This window comes from Petaurus breviceps, unplaced genomic scaffold, assembly GCF_028583685.1.
Source record: "Petaurus breviceps papuanus isolate PSGF00001 unplaced genomic scaffold, PetGlider_PUasm1.0 90760, whole genome shotgun sequence".
In the NCBI taxonomy this organism is placed as follows: domain Eukaryota; kingdom Metazoa; phylum Chordata; class Mammalia; order Diprotodontia; family Petauridae; genus Petaurus; species Petaurus breviceps.
In genome coordinates this window covers 3,733,894-3,741,204 of record NW_027187338.1, presented here as the reverse complement: position 1 = coordinate 3,741,204, position 7,311 = coordinate 3,733,894, and the positions used below count along the sequence as shown (strand labels likewise).

General features: G+C 43.4%; 1 long non-coding RNA gene across 7 annotated transcripts in view; it reads right to left on the bottom strand.

Moving 5' to 3' along the window:
• Positions 1 to 344: 344 nt before the first annotated feature.
• Positions 345 to 7,311, bottom strand: part of LOC138146214 (uncharacterized) — a 134,598-nt gene continuing 127,631 nt past the window's right edge. For 6 of the 7 annotated variants that reach the window (XR_011164417.1, XR_011164418.1, XR_011164416.1 and 3 more), the window contains one exon: positions 345 to 675. This is a non-coding gene — a long non-coding RNA (uncharacterized lncRNA). Of the gene's footprint in view, positions 676 to 2,586; positions 2,687 to 7,311 lie in introns of all 7 variants that reach the window. The other variant, XR_011164422.1, reaches the window with a different exon arrangement.

Below are 7,311 nucleotides of genomic sequence, written 5' to 3'. Positions count from 1 at the left end.
TAAGCAATCATGGCCACATATTCTTTTCAGCATCCTAGGCCTGGTGACATGAATCAACTTCTACACTTATTGGGGACTCAATTCCCAAAGACAATACAGTTAGTTGTTCAATCTTCTCCTCTAGAATGCCACCAGGGTTTGACATTAAGTTCACTAGTCTGCAATGTTTCTTCAAAAGAAATCATAATCTGAGCATCTCAGGTCCTAGATTTGGTCTTTCTTTTTTTATCATTAAGGATTAATGTTCTTCTGACATGTCATGCAAACCCACAACAATTGAATCCCCCACTATGTATAATATCCCTGAAAACAGTGAGGGAAAACATCAAAAAGTAACAGACATGTAACTTTACACATTAAGGCATTTTCTTTTCATTAAAAGAAAAACACAATGCATGCCTGACAAATTGGGCAAGCAAAGTTGTCCAATGTTTTTGATCTGTTTTGTTGTCATTTGAAGTCTTCTTCATACTATATATTGAGGGTAGGAGCTATCTTTTGCCTTTCTTTGTCTTCTCATTTCTTAGCATAGTGCCCAGAACATAGTAGGTACCTGATAAATTCTTCTTGTTGACTTGCAATTAGACATATTATTCTTGTGGTTCTGCTTAGTTTTAGTTGACTTTGCCAGAGCAATGGAGTTGAAGACAAGATATATGGATTTGAACACTGACCCTGTAGAACAGTGGAAAGATAATGGATTTGGAGTCAGAATCATAGGACCTATGATCAAATCTCACCTCTCCCACTTACTACCTGCATGACCTGGTATATAGGTAAGCTCTTTCTGGGACTCAACTTTGTCATCTTTAAAATGAAGGGGTTGGACTGGATGACCTCCAAAGTACCCTCCTAGCTATAAATTCTATGTTCCATCCCACAGCACCTCCTCCTTTCTTCATAATTCCTCAAACATCACCAACAGCAGCTCATCAAATACATCCACATGTACTTTTTAATGCCCTAAAATATGGTTCATCCCGGTCTTGGTGACTTGAATTTAGATCTGCACTTATCTCAGCTTCAATTCCTTCTTAGCTATGTTTGGTGCACCCTTTGATGAGATGTTTGATGATATCATGGTCTCTCATAGAGAAGACAGAAGCAAGGTGAAAAAGACAAGACTCTGCCCTCCATGGTAAAATCACACCATCTTTGCCAAACTATGAACTCTATTTTCTAGTTCTTCTTGATCCAAATATGCCCTTGAAAATTCCTTCTCATCCTTATAATTTTTCAGAGGCTCAATTCTTTCTGATCTTCCATCTCCTATATTATATTCTTATAGGTACCTGTTACTTTAGTTTCACCTTAGTTATATACCCCTACTAAAAGTATACGTCATTTTCAAACTCAACCAAAAAGTCCCTACAGGGTCATGTCAGTGTCTAGATACCTCCCCACTTCCTTCCCTTAATGAAATCACATATGCCGATAACCTCAGAATTTTGCTCTGATCCCTGATGCTCCAACTCCTGTTTTAAGGTCTCAGGCCATGGTATCACCCTTGTTATTTCTCCAAATGCTTTTATATCTAGAGAACATTGAAAGTCCAGAACATATGTCTGACTCTGCCCAGCCCCAGACTGAGGCTGTCATGAACTCTAAGAACATGATCGTTTTAGAGTGTTGGGCCTAGAGTCAGGAAGACCCAAGTTCAAATATGGCCTCAGATACTTACTAGCCATATGGGCCTGAGCAAGTCACTTAAGCTCTGTTTGCCTCAGTGCCTTCAACTGTAAAATTAAAATATTAATAGCACGTACCTCACAGAGTTGTTGTGAAGACCAAGTGAAATAATATTTGTAAAAAATTATTTAATACAGTGCCTCCTGGCACATAGTAGGTGCTATATAAGTGTTTACCCCTTCCACCTCCACTCCCACCAAGGTTCCTCTCATTCCCACTTCACCAACTACTTCTTCCTTGTTCATAAGAATCAAAAGAGATAACATTTTTTAAATGTTTAGCACACTACCTGGTACACAGTAGGCATTTAAATGCCTATTTCCTTCCTTTGGGATGAGGTCCAGACTTCTTGTCTCCCTCCTTATTTTGCACATCTTAAGACAAAATAGTCTGTAAGATAAGTGAGCACCAAAGCCCGAGAGAGCCTGATCTAAGTGGACCCAAAGGTGTTTGGAACAAGGAAAGGAGATTCAGTTGGATTCAGCTTGTGTAGGTTTCTTACCACCCAAATCAAAAGGCCTCATAGTGTAGTAGAAAAAGTATTGGATTTAATGCCAGGGAAACCTAGGTTCAAATCCTAGCCTTGCTTTCTATGGGACCTTGAGCAAATCACTATACCTCCAGGGGCCTCACTTCCCTCATCTATAAAATAGCAGGTGTGAGAATAATTATGTTAATCAACATGGCCTCAGAGGTCCCACCCAGTTCCAGATTTATGATCTGAAAAATGAAGGAATTAGATTAGATGGCCTCCAAAGTCTCTTCCAGATCTACAATCCTATAAAATTTGTTCTTTGGCATTTCCGTTTGCTGCCCAGAGACCCTTGGGTGAACAGGGTAGCAAAAACCATTTCCCCTTTCTCAACTCATTCCCAGACAGTAGAACCCAAGACTGACCAGATGTTGAGGTCCTGGCCCATTCAATCCAGCATTCCACTTTTCCTCCTGTTCCAGATCTTTTATTTGGTCACTGATCACTCACCACCAAGGTCCATGGCTAAGCAGAACGGGAGAGGATGAAGTAGAGTGGGGAAGGAGGCAGATATGGAATAATGAAGCATGGTGTAGATAAAGAAACATACTTGTATGGTTCTCCTTGGGCAGGGAGGCCCAGCTCCCCTCAAGGACAACAGGCATGGTATAAAAGGGACTGCAGTGGATTCTGAGTAGTGTTCCTTCACCTGGGGCAGGGTTTCCTGACATCAGAGATTCTCTGAGTCTCTCCTTCAGAATTAACTAACCAATATGTTCTCTGCGCACATTTCCTGTCCATTCCTTCTTGTTCAACACATACACATGCCCCTTTCCAAGCAACACATATACAAGAATCTGAAATATTTATTCTTCTCCTCCCCTTATGCACCCCCACCACCCCATTTTATAGTAAGTCAGCTATGGAGTGCTCTCTGCTTATACACACAAATACACACACATGTATTCATGCATGCACAAATACATACAAGAGTTGTATGTTATTTGGGTGGTCAGGGTTCAGATATCCAAAGGATCATTGCCTCTTTCTCTATGGGAACTAGGCCCCCAATCTCTCCTTGAAAGGCAGCATGGAGAGAGCTCTGGACCTTTCAGTCAGGAAGACCTAGGCTCAAATCCAGCCTCAGATACTTACTAGCTGTGTGATCCTAGGCAACTTAACCTGTTTGCCTCAGTTTCCTCATTTGTATAATGAGCTGGAAAAGGAAATGGCAAACCACTTTGCCAATAAAATAAAAGATCCCTTCCATATCTATAATCCTCAGTCCCTGGGAGAGTCACTTAACTTTTCTCAGAGTCAATTCTCTCATCTGTAAAATGGGTATAATGAGAGCACCTGTTTCCCAGGAGGAGTATGCAAACCTTCAATATCACTGTGTAAATGATAACCAATAGGGACAGCAGAGACCATAATGGGGAGAGGGAACAACCAAGATAGTACCTACATTTAGCACCATCTCAGGAGATCAAGTCTTAGCCTGCATCTAACCAGCAAGAGCCCTGGCACTTCTGCCTCCTCTGAATGCTGGCAGAAATAGCTGCCAACCAACCCTCACCCTCCTCTTGCTTCTGTTCCCACTCTGCCTGGACCTCTCCCTGACTGGCACTGGAGTTAATCAGTGTTGCTTTTCTCCTATTCTACTCAGGCCCGTGATGGAAAATACTTTGGCTGGAAGTGAGCCCCAAATCAATAGTCCATTCCATTTAACAGGGTGGCTGTCACCGTAACGAGATAAAAGCGGATTAGCTACCTGCTGCCGGCAGCCCAGGAGCCCACAGGGAGCCCATCTGTTCTTCTCCAACACAGCCCCAAACTCAGAGAGCAGGGACTGGGGGAAGACTGAGGGGCAAATCAGGAAGAACTCTTTTGAACTCACCCTCCTCTTCCTCCCCACTCTGCATACCCCACCAAGAGGAACCCTGGATTCTGTAACAAAGGGGTCCCTGCCTCCCCCAAGGAGAATCTGACGTTTGCACAGTGCTTCACAGCTTACAAACCCCTTGCCCATCCATCTGCTCCATTACTTTATTTGCTCCCCATAACAACCCCATGAGCAAAGATAATTATTCTGATTTTGCAAATGATAAAACTCAAGTGCAGAGAACAAAAATGATTTACTGGAACCCCTGGTGATTTTACCCAAAGTTTCCTCTCCACACCTCTCCATAATAAATAATAGTTCACATTTACATAGCTTTTTATAGGTTTACATATATTTTCTCATTTAATCTTCATAAAAAATTCATTAAGGTAGGAGCTTTTATTCCCATTTTACAGATAAATTAAGGTCAGAGAGGTGACCCTTGCCCAGAATCACTCAGCTACTAAGTATCTGAGGCAGAATTAGAATCCAGATTTTCCTGACTTCAGAGCAGACACTATGTACTACACCCTATATAATTTCCTTAGATGGTTCAGGAGGAGACCGGGGTTGAAGAGGTTACAAATCCCAGTTGACGCTCTGGTCAGATTTGTGGTAAAGTCAGATTGTTGGGGAGAAAAGCAGTCTACAAGCCTGTTGTTGCTATTAATTTGTATCCAACTCTTCATGGCCCCTTTTGGGGTTTTCTTGGCAAAGATACTGGAATGGTTCGCCATTTCCTTCTCCAGCTCATTTTACTGATGAGGAACTAAGGTAAACAGGGTTAAGTGACTTGCCCAGGGTCACATAGCTAGGAAGTGTTTGAAGTCACATTTGAACTCAGGTCCTCTTGGCTTCATGCCAGGTGCTCTGTCCAGTGAACAACCTAGATACCCTAGTCTTCAGGCCTAGATCCCCAGATATATGAGTATCATTTCAGTTTCTGCCCCTGAGTCATGACTTTACTACTGGATGGTGACCATATCTCCCTGAGCCTTGGTGTCCTCATCTACAAAGTGGGGGGATGCTTCCGTGTCCTTCCCTGCCTTCCAGAGCTGGTCTGAGGATGATCAGGGTCATAGAATCATAATCACAGAATCAAAAGACTCTCAGAGCTGAAAGGGACCTCAGAGGCCAACTAGCCCAACCCATATCTGAACAAAAAAATCCATTCTTCAGGACACCCAACACAAGTGGTTTATATGGGCTTTTCTTGAGGGCCTCCAGTGAGAAGTGACCACTCCCTCTTGAAGCGGCCTATTGCACTTTTGGAGAGCTCTCATTATTAGAAAGTGTTTCCTTAAATCAAGCATCAATTTGACACTTTATAGCTTTCCTCCCCCACCCCCACCCCTCCCCACCCTAGTTGTCCCTATTTCTGCCTTCTGGGACCAGGAAGAACATGTCCAATCCCTCTTCCTTGTAACAAACCTTCAAAGATTTGAAGACAGATCCCATGTGCCCCAATATGTCTTCTCTTCTCCAGAACAGACATCTCCAGTTCCTTCAACTGATCCTCCCATGGCAAGAACTCAAGGCCCTTTGCTATCCTGGCTGCCTTCCTAGATGTTCTCCAGTCTTTCAACATCCTGACCAGAATGCAGGTCACAGATGGGGAAGTACTTGGAGTTCTTCAGAACAAACATCAGAGAGTGTGTTGAGACAGCTAAGTTCTATTAGCCAGCACCTGTCATCAGGGATACCCCTGGGGGCTTCTCTACTTCTCACATGCCCCCAAAGTATCACTTATCCCAGACAAACCCCATCCCCCAGTTTCACTAAGGCCCAAGTGAGGAAGCAGACATACAATGCAGCAAGTTAGACACTAGGCAAGAAAATTCCCATTTCTATTTTTTTAATAAGGAAGGAGTGATATTTAATACTAGAAGACTTGGGAAATGTTAAGATTTACAAAGTACTTTACTCACAAAAAAATCTGTGGAGGATGTAGTGTAAATATTGTTTCCATTGTGACATTGGGATGGCACTATGCATCATTTCATGAAGAGAGAGCCTAGGCCACACTCTCTTTACTCCTGGACTGGCTCACTCTCCAGTCTTCTCTATTCTCTAATCAGCAGGCATCCTCCCCCATACTTCCCACACACTCAGCTTTCCAGATCCTTTTCGTGGGTTTTCTTCCCCTATTGGAATGTAAGCTCCTTGAGAGCAATACTGTCTTGCTTACTTGCATTTGCATGTCAGAACTTCACACAAAATCTGGAACATAGCATTTAATAAATGCTATCTATCTGTGGCTTTTGTGGTGGCTTTTTGTTTGTTTGTTTAAAAAAAAACAGATTCCCCATATGCTGGAGGCTTGGTGTAACATAGCCTTGCCTGGAGGGCAAGGAGGAATAGGGAAAATGCCTTTGTAAGGGTCAGGCTATTCTGAAATGTGGAAGTGAGCTGGTGACACTCCAAAAATACACAGCCTCCTAGAATCCATCCCCCTGAGGGGAAGGGAAGAGGGAAGAGTAAAAGACACCTTCTGTCAGAAGGGAGGAGGGGACAGCAGGCAAAGCTGGGGAGGGGGGAGGATTTGGGGGAAGGGAAAGGACTGTGAAATCTGAAGGAGTCGACAGCTGTCAAATAGCATAAAAATCTCATATGTTAATAATTCTTACAATTTTGCCAAAGACTTAATGGCCAGCCTGTCAGGAGTGATGACAGACGCTATTATAGGAATGATAGGGAAATGTTTTGGGGGAGGTGATTGTGTTCCAACTGGGAGCAGCAGCCCCACCCACCTGCACCCCCACCTCAGGGGTGGCTGATGCCCAAAAGCACCCACATGCACCACTGCCTTCCATCCTGGTTCCTGCCCAGCTCAGGATAGAAGCTTCCTGGAACATTTTAATTCACTGTCATGTCCATGAGCTCCTTCAGCCTTTCTTCCTTCATGTCTCTTCTGCTAAAACTGTCCTTTCTCTACTCCACACACTCCTCTCTCCCAAACACATCTTAAGCAACTCTCCAGTATTTACACCTGAGTTCCTGACTTCTGTCTGGCAGGTGAGTAGCTAGTGCCACCTAGATTGGGGAGAGACAGAGAGAGAAGTACAGAAAAAAGTGTCCCCTTTTCTAGTAAGGCTCATGGAAGTACTAGCCCTGGGGTTGAGTTGGGCATTTCATCCCAGAGCCCAGAAATCTGCAGGGTGTGACTCTCCCATATTACTATCTGTTTGGCTAATAGAACAGGGCAGGGACTCACATCATTCAAATTCAGGCAGGTATCTAAGGAATGATTGGCCAAATATGTACCACT